At 44.7% G+C, this 22,403-nt stretch overlaps 1 pseudogene; it reads left to right on the top strand.

Moving 5' to 3' along the window:
* The window catches only part of LOC135556868 (dynamin-1-like), a 46,702-nt pseudogene that overhangs the window by 10,808 nt on the left and 13,491 nt on the right, over positions 1-22,403 (top strand).

The raw sequence follows: 22,403 nt of genomic DNA, 5'->3' as shown, positions 1-22,403 counted from the left end.
ATTTCAAGGCAATACTACCAAATACTAATTGGGTGTATGTAAACTTCTGACCCACTCGGAATGTGATGAAGAAATAAAAGCTGAAATAAATAATTCTCTCTACTATTATTCTGACATTTCACATTCTTAAAATAAAGTGACCTAAAACAGGGAATTTTTACTTGGATTAAATGTCAGGAATTGTGAAAAACTGAGTTTAAATGTATTTGGCTAAGGTGTCTGTAAACTTCCCACTTCAACTGTATATACAGTGCCTTGAGAAAGTATTCGGCCCCCTTGAACTTTGCGACCTTTTGCCACATTTCAGGCTTCAAACATATATAAAATATATAAAACTGTATTTTTTTGTGAAGAATCAACAACAAGTGGGACACAATCATGAAGTGGAACGACATTTATTGGATATTTCAAACTTTTTAACAAATCAAAAACTGAAAAATTGGGCGTGCAAAATGATTCAGCCCCCTTAAGTTAATACTTTGTAGCGGCACCTTTTGCTGCGATTACAGCTGTAAGTCGCTTGGGGTATGTCTCTATCAGTTTTGCACATCGAGAGACTGACATTTTTTCCCATTCCTCCTTGCAAAACAGCTCGAGCTCAGTGAGGTTGGATGGAGAGCATTTGTGAACAGCAGTTTTCAGTTCTTTCCACAGATTCTCGATTGGATTCAGGTCTGGACTTTGACTTGGCCATTCTAACACCTGGATATGTTTATTTTTGAACCATTCCATTGTAGATTTTGCTTTATGTTTTGGATCATTGTCTTGTTGGAAGACAAATATCCGTCCCAGTCTCAGGTCTTTTGCAAACTCCATCAGGTTTTCTTCCAGAATGGTCCTGTATTTGGCTCCATCCATCTTCCCATCAATTTTAACCATCTTCCCTGTCCCTGCTGAAGAAAAGCAGGCCCAAACCATGATGCTGCCACCACCATGTTTGACAGTGGGTATGGTATGTTCAGGGTGATGAGCTGTGTTGCTTTTACGCCAAACATAACGTTTTGCATTGTTGCCAAAAAGTTCAATTTTGGTTTCATCTGACCAGAGCACCTTCTTCCACATGTTTGGTGTGTCTCCCAGGTGGCTTGTGGCAAACTTTACACAACACTTTTTATGGATATCTTTAATCTTTAAGAAATGGCTTTCTTCTTGCCACTCTTCCATAAAGGCCAGATTTGTGCAATATACGACTGATTGTTGTCCTATGGACAGAGTCTCCCACCTCAGCTGTAGATCTCTGCAGTTCATCCAGAGTGATCATGGGCCTCTTGGCTGCATCTCTGATCAGTCTTCTCCTTGTATGAGCTGAAAGTTTAGAGGGACGGCCAGGTCTTGGTAGAGGCGACGCTCCTAGTGACCGTTATTTGTAATGCAGGAAAACTGAAATCCGACTTACCTCATTTCTACCAGCATGTCACCTGTGCAAATAGAGGTGAAGAAACTCTAAATCAACTTTACTCCACACACAGAGACATATCAAAGCTCTCGCTCGCCCTCCATTTGGAAAAATCTGACCATAACTCTATCCTCCTGATTCCTACTTATAAGCAAAAACAGGAAGTACCAGTGATGTGCTCAATACAGAAGTGGTCCGATGAAGGCCAGATTTGACTGATTGTTGTCCTATGGACAGAGTCTCCCACCTCAGCTGTAGATCTCTGCAGTTCATCCAGAGTGATCATGGGCCTCTTGGCTGCATCTCTGATCAGTCTTCTCCTTGTATGAGCTGAAAGTTTAGAGGGACGGCCAGGTCTTGGTAGATTTGCAGTGGTCTGATACTCCTTCCATTTCAATATTATTGCTTGCACAGTGCTCCTTGGGATGTTTAAAGCTTGGGAAATCTTTTTGTATCCAAATCTGGCTTTAAACTTCTTCACAACAGTATCTCGGACCTGCCTGGTGTGTTCCTTGTTCTTCATGATGCTCTCTGCGCTTTTAACGGACCTCTGAGCCTATCACAGTGCAGGTGCATTTATACGGAGACTTGATTACACACAGGTGGATTGTATTTATCATCATTAGTCATTTAGGTCAACATTGGATCATTCAGAGATCCTCACTGAACTTCTGGAGAGAGTTTGCTGCACTGAAAGTAAAGGGGCTGAATAATTTTGCACGCCCAATTTTTCAGTTTTTGATTTGTTAAAAACGTTTTAAATATCCAATAAATGTCGTTCCACTTCATGATTGTGTCCCACTTGTTGTTGATTCTTCACAAAAAAATACAGTTTTATATCTTTATGTTTGAAGCCTGAAATGTGGCAAAAGGTCGCAAAGTTCAAGGGGGCCGAATACTTTCGCAAGGCACTGTATGTGTATTTCTTTTTTTTCTTTGAGGAAGGAAACAAACCAGTTTAAAAGAGACCCCTAGACATAATAAGTGCAGCAAAATACCCATAACTGCCCCATAATCTTCTCACAATGTTTCTTCTTTCAGTTCATTACAAAGTTTATTGCTTTCCAGACAATGATTGTTCAATTTCCAGTAGGTTTTTTAGTTTTTCCCCCGGTAATTCTATTTATTTTTTTATCCCCAAAATTATCTGTTTTTAGTGCTTTGCTCAGCCCACATGTATCCAAAGCGGCTTGGTAAGAGTTCTCTGAAGGAATCTTTCAATTCAAAATCTTCTTTAACTTTTTGCTAGGTTTTCCCTTTGGCAGTTCATTTTAAACCTGTTCTTGCCTCCCTATCCTTTGCTTCTGTTATAGTATTAAAATCACCACCAATGATAACTGCATAGTCACTTTTACCCCTACCTGCATGTACATATTACCTCAATTAACTCAACTGCCCTGTACCCCTCCATATATATTGTCTTGTTATTGTTATTTTATTGTGTTACTATTTTCGTATTTATTTTTTGCAAATTGTTGGGAAAGAGCTCGTAGGTAAAGTGTACACCTGTTGTATTTGGCGCATGTGACAAATAAAATGTTAAACATGATTTTATTTGTTTTTATTGTTGAGTTACAAGTGGAAAACTCCATATTTGAGTAATATGATTGGCCGTTCAATCACCACCACGCTTCCCGCAAGTCACAATTTACAATTTACTGAGCAGTATATGTGTGATCTACTCTCAGAGCTAATTTATTATAGGAAAAATTATTTACAAAACTAAACTTTCAATAGTGAACAAAGTAGCAAATTTGCAATAGGCTACTGTTGATAGTCTACAAAAAGACACCTAACATTCATCTTGGCTACTGTTGAGAAGTTGTCTTAAAGAGGCAACGCCCTATTTTGGGACGTAAAATGCAATTCCAAAGTATATAGTAATGACTTACATTCTAAAAGATATTACACAGCTTTTTTAGGCACTAAATACCAGATGTGGCCTATTAATTGATGAATATAGAGAGACAGCATGCTAACCTATAGGCCCTGCATGATTCTAATGCACTTATAAACTACACCAGTAGAAATCCTGTTTGGGACAGTGGATTTCTGGCCAACTGGGTCAGTGAAAGAAAAGGTTCACATTGGACCCTGCATTGTATTTGAACCTGAACATCCCAATATACTGCTGTGTGTAGGTGTGACTCTCCACACCAGGGGGCAGAGTCTGTCTGTAAGCAGGTACAACGTTGGAATGCTGTTAAATATACACAACTATAGGAGACACACAGTACCAGTCTGTTCCCCTCAGCACCAGGTTTTGTTATCTGTGAAGAAAGCAGTGATATGGGGAACATAAATCATATCATATATACAAACAAGACTAGATATCTAACTGATGTATGTTTCCAAAGACGATGGGGATACTGTATTTGAGGTCTGTGGGAAATGGGCATTGACCCACGGCGTCTTATCTCTCTCCTTCTCTATCTCTTTCTCTCTCTCTGTAGAGTATGCTGAGTTCCTCCACTGTAAGGGAGAGATGTTTTTAGACTTCCAGGAGGTTTGTCAGGAGATCGAAGCAGAGACCGTGAAACTGAATGGAACCAATAAGGGTTCTCTCCTGTCCCCATCAACCTACGAGTCTATTCCCCTCACAGTACACAATACACACACCACAGTGTACTACTCTTACACGATCCTCAGAAAGGGACACAACCTATAGCTCAACCCAAACCAGATGCTTAAATGCATGAAAAACAACAAGTGAAAACTTTGTAAATATGTCTGTCTATCCTTTGATAGTGTTGAACCTGACCCTGGTAGATCTATCTGGCATGACCAAGGTACCTGTAGGAGATCAGCCTACTGATGTAGAGAACCAGGTCAGACACATCAAACATTTATTATAATATTACAATCCTTCCTTCATAAATAAAGTTGTATTTTATTTGTTCCTGCAGGAGAGAGACATGATCATGCAGTTTATCTGTAGAGATAACTGCCTGGTCCTGGCTGTTTCTCCAGCTAACAAGTTGGCTAATAAGTTGGCCTGGCCAACTCTGAGGCGCTCAAACTGGCCAAGGACGTTGACCCTCAAGGTGAGACAAAACAGGGACATAACATCTCTCCAGAACATTGCCAAATGGTCCAAATAATCACTACATTGGAATATCAGTTGACTATATGATGAGAGGTACTATATTCCTTTCTTTGTCATAGTTTTCCACCAGGCCAGCGGACCATAGGGGGATCACTAAGTTAGATCTGATGGACGAGGGAACAGATGCCCGGCACATACTCAAGAACAGGCTACTGCCACTACATACGTACGTGTGTGTGTGTGTGTGTGTGTGTGTGTGTGTGTGTGTGTGTGTGTGTGTGTGTGTGTGTGTGTGTAGAGATAATGTACCCATAATGTTCCCATAACGTTCTCATAATGTCCCCATAATGTTCCCATTAAATCCCTGTTATGGAATAAGTTAGGTCAGAGCCAGCTATTAAGAGAGTTGGGCCAGGTTTTAGAACGGCCGCCATGTTAGCAGGTTTATTCTCAAAATGTTGGTGAAGTAACAATACGAGAGCGCCTCCAACAACTCCCTATGAAATGACCTGCTGTAAACAAGCCGAACAGAGCAGCGAATTTAACAGACTATTTATTCATTAGCATTCGGGATAACGTGTATCCAATTCTGTGCTGTGTTGTGGTGTCAACAAATTGCATCTCTGTTTTCACTGGACACCTTCATAGGTTTTAAAAACTAGCAGAAATCAACAGCACAACACAGAAGCACCAATTATCACTTAGCAACGGCTATGGAGGAGAAAGTGGCACTTGGAGTGTTCAGACATAAACCGCATGGTCCCAACTGTCTGGGTTAGGTAGATTAGTGTAAGAAGCATACACGCTACAATACACTACACTTCCACACTCCATCCCCAGGTGGCAGCACCAACCAGGTCAGGTGATTGTGCTCTGCCAGGAAGCCTTGATAATCCCTCAGGCGCAAGCGATGTAGAGGATTGTGACTCAGTGTGAGAGGAGGGCAGAAGCCTCTCAGCCAGCCTTTGTTTCTTTCTTTGTGTTAGTTAACCTCTTTAGTTGGGCGTGTCTTTCTGTTGTTTGTTTTTTGGAAATATTTATTTTGTCTTCATGAATGTAAGAATACTAATCTACTTGGACTGGCTGATTATGAGAATCATGACTGAGCGGGCCCTGGACCTAAAGTCTCCTGGGTACATAGTCACATATGCTTATTTCTCACATTTATACACACATCAAATCAGCTGACAGAGCATGTAGCTCTGCATAAGACCCCTAGACATAACAAGTGCATCAAAATCAGTAGGCTAGTTATTGGTTTCGTAACAATCCCCACAACGTCCCCATGATGGTTCCATAACATCACTGTAACATTCCCATAACATCTCCATTATGTTGTCTAACGTCCCCATACTGTTCCCATAAAGTCCCCTTAATGTTCCCATAACATCCCCTTAATGTTCCCATACTGTTCCCATAACATCCCCTTAATATTCCCATACTGTCCCCATAACAACCTCTTAATGTTCCCATACTGTTCCCATAACAACCCCTTAATGTTCCCATACTGTTCCCATAACATCACCAGTGACCAGGCTGTGCTGAGGTAAGTGTTGAAATGGAAGCTTGATATCCTACTGCCATGCTGAGCTCATGGGGTTGTGTTACAGTATTACAATCAGTGCCAGCCTGCCTTGGGATAGTGTGTGTATGTGTGCTCGGGTCTGGGTCTAGGCTGGGTAAAGCTGTGCCAGGTCCGTCATGCTTGCTCCTTCAGAGGTAATGCATTAGACATGGAGCCTACTGTTAGTGCTGCTGTGACAGTAGAGAGATTAGATTTGAGCTGCCTGAATGAAACATCTGCTGGTCTGCAGAAATCAGAGGACCTTCTGAATCTGAATGCTGCCCTCCAGAGATGTATTGGATTGTAACTCATGGAGATACAGCTTACACACCTTTTTACTCATCTGCTCCTCTCCTCTCCTCTCCAGGTTACATTGGGGTGGTGAATCGAAGTCAGAAAGACATTGATGGGAGGAAGGACATTAAAGCAGCTTTGGCTGGAGAGAGGAAGTTCTTCCTGTCTCACCCTGCATACAGACACATGGTTGACAGCATGGGTACCACACCTCTGAAGAGTTCTTCCTGTCTCACCCTGCATACAGACACATGGTTGACAGCATGGGTACCACACCTCTGAAGAGTTCTTCCTGTCTCACCCTGCATACAGACACATGGTTGACAGCATGGGTACCACACCTCTGAAGAGTTCTTCCTGTCTCACCCTGCATACAGACACATGGTTGACAGCATGGGTACCACACCTCTGAAGAGTTCTTCCTGTCTCACCCTGCATACAGACACATGGTTGACAGCATGGGTACCGTGCCTCTGAAGAGTTCTTCCTGTCTCACCCTGCATACAGACACATGGTTGACAGCATGGGTACCACACCTCTGAAGAGGTCTTCCTGTCTCACCCTGCATACAGACACATGGTTGACAGCATGGGTACCACACCTCTGAAGAGGTCTTCCTGTCTCACTCTGCATACAGACACATGGTTGACAGCATGGGTACCACACCTCTGAAGAGGTCTTCCTGTCTCACCCTGCATACAGACACATGGTTGACAGCATGGGTACCGTGATTCTGAAGAGTTCTTCCTGTCTCACCCTGCATACAGACACATGGTTGACAGCATGGGTACCACACCTCTGAAGTGTTCTTCCTGTCTCACCCTGCATACAGACACATGGTTGACAGCATGGGTACCACACCTCTGAAGAGAGTCCTCAACCAGGTACAAAAAACACACACACACACCATGTGGATATCTTTTGAAACTAGCCAGAGATCAAATGAGATGTTTCTTTCTGGGTGTGTGTGCAGCAACTGACCAACCACATCCGAGACAGTCTAAAAGTGTTCTGCAGCCGTCTCCAGAGCCAGCTCCTACCTCTGGATAAAGAGGCTAAGGAGTTCAAACACTACAGGGCTGACGACCCCGGACGCAAGACCAAGTCCCTACTACTGTCAGTTCACACACACACACACACACACACACACTAGAAAACAAAGTTAGCAGTGTGTATTAAGTGTGTGTACAGGCTAGTGCAGCAGTTTGCAGCAGACTTTGAGAAGCGTATCGAGGGCTTAGGAGACCAGGTGGACACCTATAGAACTGTCTGGAGGAGCCAAGATCAACCGCATCTTCCACGAACGCTTCCACTTCGAACTGGTCACGGTCAGGCTTGGAGTCTCTGTGTGAGTCTCCACTCTTTTCCTCAGTGTGTGTGTGTGTCCTCTTATTGTATGTGTGTGTGTCCTTAGATGGAATCTGATGAGAGGGAGTTGCGACGGGAGATCAGCTATGTCATCAAGAACATCCACGGCATCAGGTGAGTTTGTATCAGAGGGGTCAGCAACTCATCATCAGTGGTGGAAAAAGTACCCAATAGTCATACTTGAGTAAAAGTAAAGATACCTTAATAGAAAATGACACAAGTAAAAGTGAAAGTCATCCAGTAAAATACTACTTGAGTAAAAGTCTTAAAAGTATTTGGTTTTAAATATACAGCTGAAGTCGGAAGTTTACATATACCTTAGCCGAGTACATTTAAACTCAGTTTTGGACAATTCCTGACATTTAATCCTAGTAAAAATACCGTCTTAGGTCAGTTAGGATCACCACTTTATTTTAAGAATGTGAGATATCAGAATAATAGTAGGTAGAATGATTTATTTCAGCTTTTATTTCTTTCATCACATTCCCGGTGGGTCAGAAGTTTACATACACTTAATTAGTATTTGGTAGCATTGCCTTTAAATTGTTTAACTTGGGTCAAACATTTCGGGTTGCCTTCCACAAGCTTCCCACAATAAGTTGGGTGAATTTTGGCCCATTCCTCCAGGTGAGCTTGTTGAGCTTGTTCCCCTTACACTATGTATAAGACAGTAGTTTAGGAATTGTTAGTTAGATTACTTGTTGGTTATTACTGCATTGTCGGAACTAGAAGCACAAGCATTTCGCTACACTCGCATTAACATCTGCTAACCATGTGTATGTGACAAATACAATTTGATTTGATTTGATTTGTAACTAAGTCAGGTTTGTAGGCCTTGCTCTCACAAGCTTTTTCAGTTGCCCACAAATGTTCTATAGGCTTGAGATCAGGGCCTTGTGATGGCCACTCCAATACCTTGACATATTATGTCAATTAGCCTATCAGAAGCTTCTATAGCCATGACATCATTTTCTGGAATTTTCCAAGCTGTTTAAAGGCACAGTCAACTTAGTGGATGTAAACTTCTGACCTACTGGAATTGTGATACAGTGAGTTATAAGTGAAATAATCTGTCTGTAAACAATTGTTGTAAAAATGACTTGTGTCATGCACAAAGTAGATGTCCTAACCAACTTACCAAAACCATAGTTTAACAATACATTTGTAGAGTGGTTGAAAAACAAGTTTTAATGACTCCAACCTAAGTGTATGTAAACTTCTGACTTCAACTGTAAGTATCAAAAGTAAATGTAATTGCTAAAATATGCTTAAGTATCAAAAGTAAAAGTACAATGAATTTAAAATTCCTTATATTAAACAAACCATTTATTTATTTTACATCATTTACAAATGAAGCATTTGTGTTTATTGAGTCAGCAAGACCAGAGGCAGTAGAGATGACCAGGGATGTTCTCTTGATTAGTAAATGAATTGGACAATTTTCTTGTCCTGCTAAGCATAAAAAAAAGTAACAAGTACTTTTGGGTCTTAGGGAGACTGTATGGAGTAAAAATTACATTATTTTATTCAGGAATATAGTGAAGTAAAAGTAATCAATAATATAAAAGTAAAGTACAGATATATATATAAAAAATACTTATTTTAACCTAAGTACTTTACACCATTGCTCATTATCATATGTTCCTTTCCCAGACTAGGAGAGGAGACGGAGAGAATTGTGACCACACACATCCGGTACAGAGAGAGTTGAGCTAAAGACCAGGTCACACACACCCACACCTATAGATAGGTAGAATATTGCGTGTGTGTGTGCGTGCGTGTGTGTGTACGTGTGTGCGTGTGTGTAAGCAGCACAAAATGGCGCTGAGTTGTAAACTTGGCTCAGATCCAAGCCCAGCTGTCTGGTCACTCACTAAACACAAGCACAGACCCTGGTCTGCTACACAAGGAAGAAATGAAGGTGTGTGTGTGTGTGTGTGTGCACATGTGTCACCGCCCTGGTGTGTCTCCAGTGTGTGAAACAGGATGTGGGTCATCTCTCCTCTCTCTGCCATCTCATCCTTCCATATCTCCTCACTTTCTCTCCCTCCACCTCTCCATAACCCATCTTCAGCCACCCCATTCCCCCCTTCTCTCACTTCCTCCTCAATCTTTCATCCTCTGTCCAAATCTCTCTTTTTAGCTGTCAGTCTTTTCTTTCCTCTTGTCTTCCTGTCCTCCTGATTTCTCCTTCACCCAGTCTTATCACCGAGCTCACAGTTTCTCCCTCACCCAGTCTTATCACCGAGCTCACAGTTACTCCCTCACCCAGTCTTATCACTGAGTTCACAGTTTCTCCCTCACCCAGTCTTATCACTCCAGTCTTAGTCATCACTGAGAGCTCACCCAGTTTCTCCCTCACCCAGTCTTATCACTGAGCTCACAGTTTCTTCTCCCTTATCACCCAGTCTTATCTTATCACTGAGCTCACAGTCACCCAGTCTTATCACCTCACAGTTTCTCCCTCACCCAGTCTTATCACTGAGTCTTATCACAGTTTCTCCCTCACCCAGTCTTATCACCGAGCTCACAGTTTCTCCCTCACCCAGTCTTATCACTGAGTTCACAGTTTCTCCCTCACCCAGTCTTATCACTGAGCTCACAGTTTCTCCCTCACCAGTTTCTCCCTCACCCAGTCTTATCACTGAGCTCACAGTTTCTCCCTCACCCAGTCTTATCACTGAGTTCACAGTTTCTCCCTCACCCAGTCTTATCACTGAGCTCACAGTTTCTCCCTCACCCAGTCTTATCACTGAGCTCACAGTTTCTCCCTCACCCAGTCTTATCACTGAGTTCACAGTTTCTCCCTCACCCAGTCTTATCACTGAGTTCACAGTTTCTCCCTCACCCAGTCTTATCACTGAGCTCACAGTTTCTCCCTCACCCAGTCTTTTCAGTTTCTCCCTCACCCAGTCTTATCACCGAGCTCACAGTTTCTCCCTCACCCAGTCTTATCACCGAGTTCACAGTTTCTCTCACCCAGTCTTATCACCGACCACAGTTTCTCCCTTAGTCTTATCACCGAGCTCACAGTTTCTCCCTCACCCAGTCTTATTCAGTTTCTCCCTCACCCAGTCTTATCACTGAGTTCACAGTTTCTCCCTCACCCAGTCTTATCACTGAGTTCACAGTTTCTCCCTCACCCAGTTTCAGTTTCTCCCTCACCCAGTCTTATCACTGAGCTCACAGTTTCTCCTCACCCAGTCTTATCACCCAGTCTTAGTCTTATCACTGAGCTCACAGTTTCTCCCTCACCCAGTCTTATCACTTCAGTTTCTCCCTCACCCAGTCTTATCACTGAGCTCACAGTTTCTCCCTCACCCAGTCTTATCACTTCACAGTTTCTCCCTCACCCAGTCTTATCACTGAGTTCACAGTTTCTCCCTCACCCAGTCTTATCACAGAGTTCACAGTTTCTCCCTCACCCAGTCTTATCACTGAGCTCACAGTTTCTCCTTATCACTGAGCTCACAGTTTCTCCCTCACCCAGTCTTATCACTGAGCTCACAGTTTCTCCCTCACCCAGTCTTATCACCGAGCTCACAGTTTTCTCCAGTCTTATCACTCCAGTCTTATCACTCACAGAGTCTTTCACAGTTTCTCCCTCACCCAGTCTTATCACCGAGCTCACAGTTTCTCCCTCACCCAGTCTTATCACCGAGCTCACAGTTTCTCCCTCACCCAGTCTTATCACCGAGCTCACAGTTTCTCCCTCACCCAGTCTTATCACTGAGTTCACAGTTTCTCCCTCACCCAGTCTTATCACTGAGTTCACAGTTTCTCCCTCACCCAGTCTTATCACTGAGTTCAGTTTCTCCCTCACCCAGTCTTATCACTGAGCTCACAGTTTCTCCCTCACCCAGTCTTATCACTGAGTTCACAGTTTCTCCCTCACCCAGTCTTATCACCGAGCTCACAGTTTCTCCCTCACCCAGTCTTATCACTGAGCTCAGTTTCTCCCTCACCCAGTCTTATCACTGAGCTCACAGTTTCTCTCTCCCACAGTTCTTCAACAGCTGTGTTTTTCTGTATTTATTGGTAGTATTTTACCATACCGTATCTTCCATGTCTTCATTATCATTTCTAGTGTTTTTTTCCATCATGCTCTTTGTGTGTCATTTTGTGTTGGCCATTGAAATATGTTAAAGGCATTGTCAGAAATTACCACTAGTGATATAATGACTGGCTAGGTGAGAGGACATTTCACTTTTCTAACTGATCCTTGTTGTCTCAACAGCTGATATCTCTGTGAATGCATTACGGTATCTCACTCGATCCCTATGCATGCAGTATCTCTCCTCTCTCCCACACTGTGACCCATATGTAAGATACATCACACCATCTCTCTCTTTCTCCAGCTCCACAGAACTTGCACCTGCCTCTCTCGATCTCTAAACCCCCTGGCTTAGAGCCAGCCTGCCGAGCAGAGCATTACAGGGATAGTCCACCCAGACCACATGTTTGCTTCTCTATTTACAGCACGCTAACATGACTCTAACCACTCCCATTGTTTTAGCTTTAACGATGCTAATGCTAGGCTATAGCTAAGTAGATATACAAACTCAGATTGTAGCTCGCTGACATTAGGGGTTCAAATCCTACTGTTTTTGTATCCATGAGATGATGTAATTTAGTAATCTGAGTGAACTATCCCTTCAACCCCTCCCACCTTAACCTCCCTCAGTCCCTCTCCATGCCCCTGACTGCTGACCCCTCTCTACAGGTCATCCGTAAGGGCTGGCTTACCATCAATCAGTATCATCAAGGGTGGGACCAAGGAGTACTGGTTTGTCCTGACCGCTGAGAGCCTGTCCTGGTTCAAGGATGATAAGGTGAGCACAGTGTCACTGATCTGGTCTGATGATGAGACCAGTGGAGCTGCTAAAGCTTTACTACTGAGGCCCACTAGTAGAGGCTGGACAAAATACACACCTGAGTACCGCAGAACAACACACATTCCTTTATTACAATCACATTTCTGTTTGGTACAAAAGACCTTCAAATACTACTGTCTTATGCAGTAAGGGAAGGTAGAGTGGGATACAGGTAAAGTAGAAAAGACATGGGCAGCTCGGGTTACATTCATCATAATCATCAAGCAGGAAGTCTGGGGTGTACTGGCTGGGATTGGCTGTGGGAGCTGTCCGTCAGGCTGTAGGTGCGATGTGGTTGGTCGGGGCGGCTGCCATCTGTCTGCCTGTCTGTGCCTGCTGTACAGGATAGGAAGGTCTGCACAGCAAGTGTAGACAGGCAGACACAACACAACTCTCTCTCAGCCTAACACAGCACTGCTTGCTCGTGATGTCCACGGACTGTGTGTGTGTGTGTGTCAGTGTGTCTTGGGATGGGCTGGGCTGTAACTTGTGTCAAATGCACACATGTAAGTACAGAGCTGGCCCAATACTACTTAAACTAAGCCCCGCTTTTCCCTACCATACCTCCCTCCCTCTCTCCATCCACTGTTCCCCCTGTCCCCCCCCCTCCTCCTCCTCTGGGAGTTGAGGCATTTGGAGCAGTTCACTCTGACACAGCTGGAGCCAAACCAACACACACACACATACACACACCCCTCCTTAATAATTAATCTCCAATCCCAGTCCACTGACATGGGTATGAAACCAACTATTATCTCAGTAACATAGTCTCTTCTAGCAGCGGTCTCTGACAGCACTACTGAAAGGAGAGCTACTAGTATCCTAGCTGGTACAGGAGGTTCTAGTGCCAGGTTAACATAACCCCTCTGCTCTGCCTTCTCTTTGACAATATTACCCACTACAATATTTGACTTTACTACACAGATTATACCTCGGTGTAGTTACAGGTATGCTGGAAAAAGTGTGATAATATCTGGTGAAATAATGATTAGAACTCTTTCTTTTCCAAAATGGAAACGGGGTAGACTGACAAAAGATGTCAACCATTTTCTAGACTAGGGGAGAGTGGGGTTAGTTGAGCCAAAGAGATACATTGAGCGACCCTTGTTTCTAGGAAAACATACACAAATTGAATCATTTGACCAAATATTTAGAAAGAGGTCGTCATTTCATGGAGGCTGTGAAGGAAGAAACCACATGGAAAAAGTGTTGGGTTGGGCTAACACAGCAAGTTAGGTCCAAAAAAATGGATTTTCACCAAGTCAAATGAATTTATTGTGTTAGAGGGTTCATGATGCTTGTATCTAAACCAAATGCTATCAAGATTTTTCTATACAACAGTTGTGGTCTCTATAAACAATATGAGGTCTTAAACCTAGCATAACAGTGCATCTTGTCGCTGTGTGGGCTAATATAGTCAATGTTTGACTTGAGGTAAGTTGTGCAAATGGCAAGATGAGAAAATTGAAGAGTTTTCTTCGCATGTGTTATGCAAGGCATTACCACTGGGACATGAGGTAACAACAGGGCCTGGCCCATGTTAAAAATGTTTCAAAAAGTACAAAGTGTTTGTTAGGTGTTAAGCCTATCTTAAAATATGCTTAAAATGATTCAAATACAAAAAAAGGGATTGTGTTGATTTGTGTTTGGGAAATAAAGATAAACATGGTTTTAAAAAGGTAGAGGTAATATTTCATTCAGTACAGAAATTTGTAGACTGCTTAACTTACCCTGTCCCACGGCTCAATTTATCCCATACCCCGGGGTAAGTTGTGCCAAGAGACCACTTTTTTTGACAAGCTATATTTTCAAAACTGTAATGTTCACATGAATTCTGATTCTCCAGGGATACAAAACATCCTGAAATATATAGTTTGTAGATATATTTGTTAGAAAGAATACTACATTTCCCTTGGCCGAGTGATGCTGAAAGCAAAAAAAGATACTCAACTTACCCCACTCTCCCCTACTGTTAGTCCAGTAGGAACCCTGTGCTCTCTCCATGCCCCTGTGTGTGTGTTTGTCTCAGTGTGTGTGTGTGTGGGGGGGGGGGGGGGGGTCTACTGTAGTAAATAATCCTTACTATCACAGCTATGTCACCATGCTGCCCCAACAACACTGTAGGCCACAAACACACTCCTCCCAGAGTTAGACCCAGGCCAAGCCTCTCTCTCGCAAAGCCTACTCTGTTTCTATCCACTTTCTCCACAAAGTTTTCTAGTTATCTTTCCCCATTCCCCTCCCACCCTTTTCCATCTCTTTCTTCCTTCTCTAATTCCCTCCTTCTGTCGTTCTCTTTCCCTACCTTTTCCTGCTGTATCCCTCCTATTCCCCCCCTTTTCCTTTTCCTTCTCTCACTCTTTCCCTCCCTCTCTCTCTCTCTGGTTGGCAGTCTCTCTGGGCCTGTACACATTCCTGGCTGGAGAACTCAAGGTTTAGACCAAACACCCGCTTAGCTTCCAACATCTATCCAGAGAAATCCCACATGGCCGCTTCTACACCTCCCCCTCCTCCCTGTTCTCCCCCCTTCCATCTCCTCCTTCTCCCCGCCAGACTCCCACTCACAACTCAATCTCCTCCCTCATCTCCCCCTTCCACAAATACTGATCACCTAGCCAAACCACTAGACTTTAGACTCTCTTTCTTTCTCTCTCTCTCACGCTCTCTCTTGTGATCTCTTACTTTTTCTCCATCTCATTCAATCATGTCTCCCCACAGTATGGTCACACTTAGTTATTTTCCTCACATAAACACACAAATACACAAACTGTACCCACTCACACAAACTCCCTCCCATATTTGCTGCTCACGCTCTCTAAATCTACACAATGGTTACTAATCTACACACCAAGACAATAAGTATAGACTCTACTCTCCGTACATTTCATCTAGACATAATGGATACACACTCATCTCCACACACGAAACAGTGTGTAATCTTTATATAAAACACTAACCAGACGTACATTCCTCCCTCCCTCTCTCCCTGCCTGAGGCCCGATGTGCAGCCTGAGGAAAAACAGATGACCTACGCCCATACACTCACCCTATACACTAGAGCTGGGAATTGCAAGGGACCTCACCATTCAATATTAGCACGATACTTAGGTGCCGATAGGATATGAATTGCCACGATTCTCTATTTTATTGCAATCTGATGTTCCAAACATATTGCTCACCATGTCTGCTGCAGAGAGACAAGAGAGAGCATGAGAAAACAAAGTTTTGCTCTCACGGAAATAAAAGAGCTGAACAATTATAAAGTATCAGTATTTATAAAGAAGATGGAGAACAAGCTATAGGATAAAAAATACCAGAGTTTTGGCTCAGGTACAGCCGAATAGCGTTAGCCAACGCTACCTAGTAAAAGCATTGATATTTGGAGTCAAAATATCAATATAATATTGTAAAAAAATACATTGCGATATGTAACTATGGATTTATCCCCCATCACTACTATACACACACTCCCATACAACACACACACACACACACACACACACACACACACACACACACACACACACACACACACACACACACACACACACACACACATGCTCCCATACAACACCCATACACTCACCCTACACTATCCACACACATTCCCATACAGCAATGCACACATTCCTATCCACACACATTCCCATACAGGTGTCTGTGTTGGGCCTGCTTGCTATATCACACAATGAGTCTGCAGAGGCTGTTTCAGATAGAGCAGCTCTGATGTGTGATCCACCATGAGCAGCCTGAAACACACACACACACACACACACACACACACACACACACACACACACACACACACACACACACACACACACACACACACACACACACACACACACACAATGAACTATCGTACTGACCACTGACAAATATAGCAGGCTTCTAGGCTTTCAAAACACACAAAGAACAACGTAGTAGCAGACAGCGAAAGACAAACCAGCAAAGACAAACTCATACATCTCGTCCCCAGTGTGAATGTGCTCATGCGTGTGTGTATATGCTTGTGTGTGTGTTTGAGAGAGAGTGATGGAAGCAATTCCTTGCCCAGTCTAACCAATGTGCAGACTACTGTACACCAGTAAGACCCTGAACAGGTAGTCTGAACACTGGGATGACGGAACAGGACTCTCGCTCTCTCCTTTATTTCTCTCCCTTCCTTTCTCTTTCCTTTTTCATCTGTGCAAAGTTTTGAAGGAGGTGGAGGAGTAGAAAGATGTCTCTTCTGCTCTCTACGTTTTATCTTCCTTCTTCTCTCATTCCTTTCTTTTATCTCGTTTTTCACCCGTCCAAAATTTGGTTGACAAACTAGGTAAAATATTCTCATTGTCTCCTCTCCTTTCTCGTCCTGAGTGACGGGTGAGGGGTCACACTCACACATGTGCACACACACTGGCTGTCCTCTTCTATGGGTCTGGGTCTTGTTCTGGTCGCGTCTCGGCCCAGTGTGTGTCAGGTCCTTGTGTGTGTGTGTGTCGGGGTTCCGAGGGGCTGCGTCCGAGCGAGCGGAGTATCCAGCCTCGACGTGGCACATTCACTTTCAGCACTGGGGATCTGCCAGTGCACTTAGGGAAGGCATAATGAAAAAAGGGAGAGAGGGAGGGACTAAGGCGCCATATATGGGTTGATGGGACCCTTGGGAATCAACTTTGGAGTGGTCTGCAGTTTCTCTCCCCTTCTCTCTTTCTCTCTCTCTCTCCCTCTTTCTCTAGATACCTCTCTCCCACTCATCTCTGTCAAAACTCACCTCCACTCCTCCATCTGTCCTCCCTCTCTTCAATCTCTCCTCTATTTCTTTTCTCCATTGGAATCCTCTCTCTCTCAGATATCTCTCTCTCTCTCAGATCTCTCTCTCTCTCTCTTTCGGATCTCTCTCTCTCTCTCTCTCTCTCTCTCTCTCTCTCTCTCAAGCAGTACCAGATGTTGTCGTCTGTCGACGTGCCAGCTTCGTTCTATAGTTTTGTTTCTGCCTCTCTAACAGGAAGTGGGCCCCTCTGGAAAAAAGAGAAAGAGGAATGAAGGAAGAAAGTTTTGGGGTTCAGGAGAGACCAACACACACACCCACTCAGACACACACACCTAAGTGTTTGTGAGACAGACTTGCACCTTTCCGTCCATTTCTGTTTCTGGGTAGGCTATACCCATCCCTCCTCCATATCCCCCTTCTCTCCATCTCACCTTCTGTCCTCTCCTCCCTCTCTCCACTCCATACTGTAACTATAGCTGTTTCCTGAGGCAGGTAGCCTAGCGCTTAAGAGCGTTGGCTCAGTAACCGAAAGGTCGCTGGTTTGAATCCCAGAGATGACTAGGTGGAAAATCTGTCGATATGCCCTTGAGCAGGGCACTTAGCCTTAATTGCTCCAGGGTCGACCATCAATGATGGCTGATCCCTGGCTGTGGACCCACTCTCCGAGGGTGTCAGGGGGAAGGGGATACGTAACAACAAAAAATAGGACAAATGTTAGCACCCTCCTAATTATTATTATTAAAAGTGAGAGCAAGGTGGAGGAGAGAAAAGGGGGAGAAGGGTGGAGGTGAGGAGAGGAATGTTTTGTTTTAGAGTAATAACTTTCACATGTGGGCTGGCTTCTTTCCCTCCCTCTCCCCTTCTCTCTCTTTCTCTTTCCTCTCCTCAACCACTATTTCTTTCCCTGTTTTTTACTATTTTTCTCTCATTCTTTCACTCCCTCCATTCTTGTCCCCATATTTTCTCTCCGCTTTGCTTCCTTTCTCTGTTTTCTTTCGACCATAATTTGTAATGGTGGTGACAGCCATCTTCAGCACCAAACAGAGGTGTGAAGAGCAGCTTCATGTCCAGTAACATGCCTACTCCATCTTCAGCACCGAACAGAGGTGTGAAGAGCAGCTTCATGTCCAGTAACATGCCTACTCCATATTCAGCACCGAACAGAGGTGTGAAGAGCAGCTTCATGTCCAGTAACATGCCTACTCCATCTTCAGCACCGAACAGAGATGTGGAGAGCAGCTTCATGTCCAGTAACATGCCTACTCCATCTTCAGCACCGAACAGAGGTGTGAAGAGCAGCTTCATGTCCAGTAACATGCCTACTCCATCTTCAGCACCGAACAGAGGTGTGAAGAGCAGCTTCATGTCCAGTAACATGCCTACTCCATATTCAGCACCGAACAGAGGTGTGAAGAGCAGCTTCATGTCCAGTAACATGCCTACTCCATCTTCAGCACCGAACAGAGATGTGGAGAGCAGCTTCATGTCCAGTAACATGCCTACTCCATCTTCAGCACCGAACAGAGGTGTGAAGAGCAGCTTCATGTCCAGTAACATGCCTACTCCATATTCAGCACCGAACAGAGGTGTGAAGAGCAGCTTCATGTCCAGTAACATGCCTACTCCATCTTCAGCACCGAACAGAGGTGTGAAGAGCAGCTTCATGTCCAGTAACATGCCTACTCCATCTTCAGCACCGAACAGAGATGTGGAGAGCAGCTTCATGTCCAGTAACATGCCTACTCCATCTTCAGCACGAACAGAGGTGTGAAGAGCAGCTTCATGTCCAGTAACATGCCTACTCCATATTCAGCACCGAACAGAGGTGTGAAGAGCAGCTTCATGTCCAGTAACATGCCTACTCCATCTTCAGCACCGAACAGAGGTGTGAAGAGCAGCTTCATGTCCAGTAACATGCCTACTCCATATTCATCACCGAACAGAGGTGTGAAGAGCAGCTTCATGTCCAGTAACATGCCTACTCCATCTTCAGCACCGAACAGAGGTGTGAAGAGCAGCTTCATGTCCAGTAACATGCCTACTCCATCTTCAGCACCGAACAGAGGTGTGAAGAGCAGCTTCATGTCCAGTAACATGCCTACTCCATCTTCAGCACCGAACAGAGGTGTGAAGAGCAGCTTCATGTCCAGTAACATGCCTACTCCAGCTTCAGCACCGAACAGAGGTGTGAAGAGCAGCTTCATGTCCAGTAACATGCCTACTCCATCTTCAGCACCGAACAGAGGTGTGAAGAGCAGCTTCATGTCCAGTAACATGCCTACTCCATCTTCAGCACCGAACAGAGGTGTGAAGAGCAGCTTCATGTCCAGTAACATGCCTACTCCAGCTTCAGCACCGAACAGAGGTGTGAAGAGCAGCTTCATGTCCAGTAACATGCCTACTCCATCTTCAGCACCGAACAGAGGTGTGAAGAGCAGCTTCATGTCCAGTAACATGCCTACTCCATATTCAGCACCGAACAGAGGTGTGAAGAGCAGCTTCATGTCCAGTAACATGCCTACTCCATCTTCAGCACCGAACAGAGGTGTGAAGAGCAGCTTCATGTCCAGTAACATGCCTACTCCATCTTCAGCACCGAACAGAGGTGTGAAGAGCAGCTTCATGTCCAGTAACATGCCTACTCCATCTTCAGCACCGAACAGAGGTGTGAAGAGCAGCTTCATGTCCAGTAACATGCCTACTCCATATTCAGCACCGAACAGAGGTGTGAAGAGCAGCTTCATGTCCAGTAACATGCCTACTCCATCTTCAGCACCGAACAGAGATGTGGAGAGCAGCTTCATGTCCAGTAACATGCCTACTCCATCTTCAGCACCGAACAGAGGTGTGAAGAGCAGCTTCATGTCCAGTAACATGCCTACTCCATATTCAGCACCAAACAGAGGTGTGAAGAGCAGCTTCATGTCCAGTAACATGCCTACTCCATCTTCAGCACCGAACAGAGATGTGAAGAGCAGCTTCATGTCCAGTAACATGCCTACTCCATCTTCAGCACCGAACAGCTTCATGTCCAGTAACATGCCTACTCCATCTTCAGCACCGAACAGAGGTGTGAAGAGCAGCTTCATGTCCAGTAACATGCCTACTCCATATTCAGCACCGAACAGAGGTGTGAAGAGCAGCTTCATGTCCAGTAACATGCCTACTCCATCTTCAGCACCGAACAGAGGTGTGAAGAGCAGCTTCATGTCCAGTAACATGCCTACTCCATCTTCAGCACCGAACAGAGATGTGGAGAGCAGCTTCATGTCCAGTAACATGCCTACTCCATCTTCAGCACGAACAGAGGTGTGAAGAGCAGCTTCATGTCCAGTAACATGCCTACTCCATATTCAGCACCGAACAGAGGTGTGAAGAGCAGCTTCATGTCCAGTAACATGCCTACTCCATCTTCAGCACCGAACAGAGATGTGGAGAGCAGCTTCATGTCCAGTAACATGCCTACTCCATCTTCAGCACGAACAGAGGTGTGAAGAGCAGCTTCATGTCCAGTAACATGCCTACTCCATCTTCAGCACGAACAGAGGTGTGAAGAGCAGCTTCATGTCCAGTAACATGCCTACTCCATATTCAGCACCGAACAGAGGTGTGAAGAGCAGCTTCATGTCCAGTAACATGCCTACTCCATCTTCAGCACCGAACAGAGGTTCAGCTTCATGTCCAGTAACATGCCTACTCCATATTCAGCAGGTGTGAAGAGCAGCTTCATGTCCAGTAACATGCCTACTCCATATTCAGCACCGAACAGAGGTGTGAAGAGCAGCTTCATGTCCAGTAACATGCCTACTCCATCTTCAGCACCGAACAGAGGTGTGAAGAGCAGCTTCATGTCCAGTAACATGCCTACTCCATCTTCAGCACCGAACAGAGGTGTGAAGAGCAGCTTCATGTCCAGTAACATGCCTACTCCATATTCAGCACCGAACAGAGGTGTGAAGAGCAGCTTCATGTCCAGTAACATGCCTACTCCATCTTCAGCACCGAACAGAGGTGTGAAGAGCAGCTTCATGTCCAGTAACATGCCTACTCCATCTTCAGCACCGAACAGAGGTGTGAAGAGCAGCTTCATGTCCAGTAACATGCCTACTCCATCTTCAGCACCGAACAGAGGTGTGAAGAGCAGCTTCATGTCCAGTAACATGCCTACTCCATCTTCAGCACCGCCTACTCCAACAGAGGTGTGAAGAGCAGCTTCATGTCCAGTAACATGCCTACTCCATCTTCAGCACCGAACAGAGGTGTGAAGAGCAGCTTCATGTCCAGTAACATGCCTACTCCATCTTCAGCACCGAACAGAGGTGTGAAGAGCAGCTTCATGTCCAGTAACATGCCTCCATCTTCCAGCTTCATTCCAGTAACACCTACTCCAGCTTCAGCAGAACAGAGGTGTGAAGAGCAGCTTCATGTCCAGTAACATGCCTACTCCATATTCAGCACCGAACAGAGGTGTGAAGAGCAGCTTCATGTCCAGTAACATGCCTACTCCATCTTCAGCACCGAACAGAGGTGTGAAGAGCAGCTTCATGTCCAGTAACATGCCTACTCCAGCTTCAGCACCGAACAGAGGTGTGAAGAGCAGCTTCATGTCCAGTAACATGCCTACTCCATCTTCAGCACCGAACAGAGGTGTGAAGAGCAGCCTCATGTCCAGTAACATGCCTACTCCATATTCAGCACCGAACAGAGGTGTGAAGAGCAGCTTCATGTCCAGTAACATGCCTACTCCATATTCAGCACCAAACAGAGGTGTGTGTGTTGAAGTGGTTTTATGTAAGATTAGTGTATGACAGGCATATCTGAAAAGGGCTGGGGGGGGGCACACACCTGGTCTCTGACCTCCTCACTGACTGACTGACAGAGAGATGGAGTGGGTAAGGATGGGGTGGGCTGGGCATGGGCTATGGCTGAGCTGGGTGGGACCTGGTTCGTGAGTGTGTGTGTGGACCGCAGCATACCGAGGGCAGGCTCATTAAGCAGCTAATCAAAGCCAGAGTTCTGGACCAGAGATGAGGCAGCTCTTGTTAGGAAACTATTTAACCACTCGCCACAAGAAGGAGGGAAAGAAAGAAGGCTGGATGGGGTGAGAG

Source organism: Oncorhynchus masou, chromosome 15, assembly GCF_036934945.1.
Source record: "Oncorhynchus masou masou isolate Uvic2021 chromosome 15, UVic_Omas_1.1, whole genome shotgun sequence".
In the NCBI taxonomy this organism is placed as follows: Eukaryota; Metazoa; Chordata; class Actinopteri; order Salmoniformes; family Salmonidae; genus Oncorhynchus; species Oncorhynchus masou.
The sequence above is the reverse complement of the archived record's forward strand: the minus strand, read 5'-3'. Positions and strand labels throughout refer to the sequence as shown.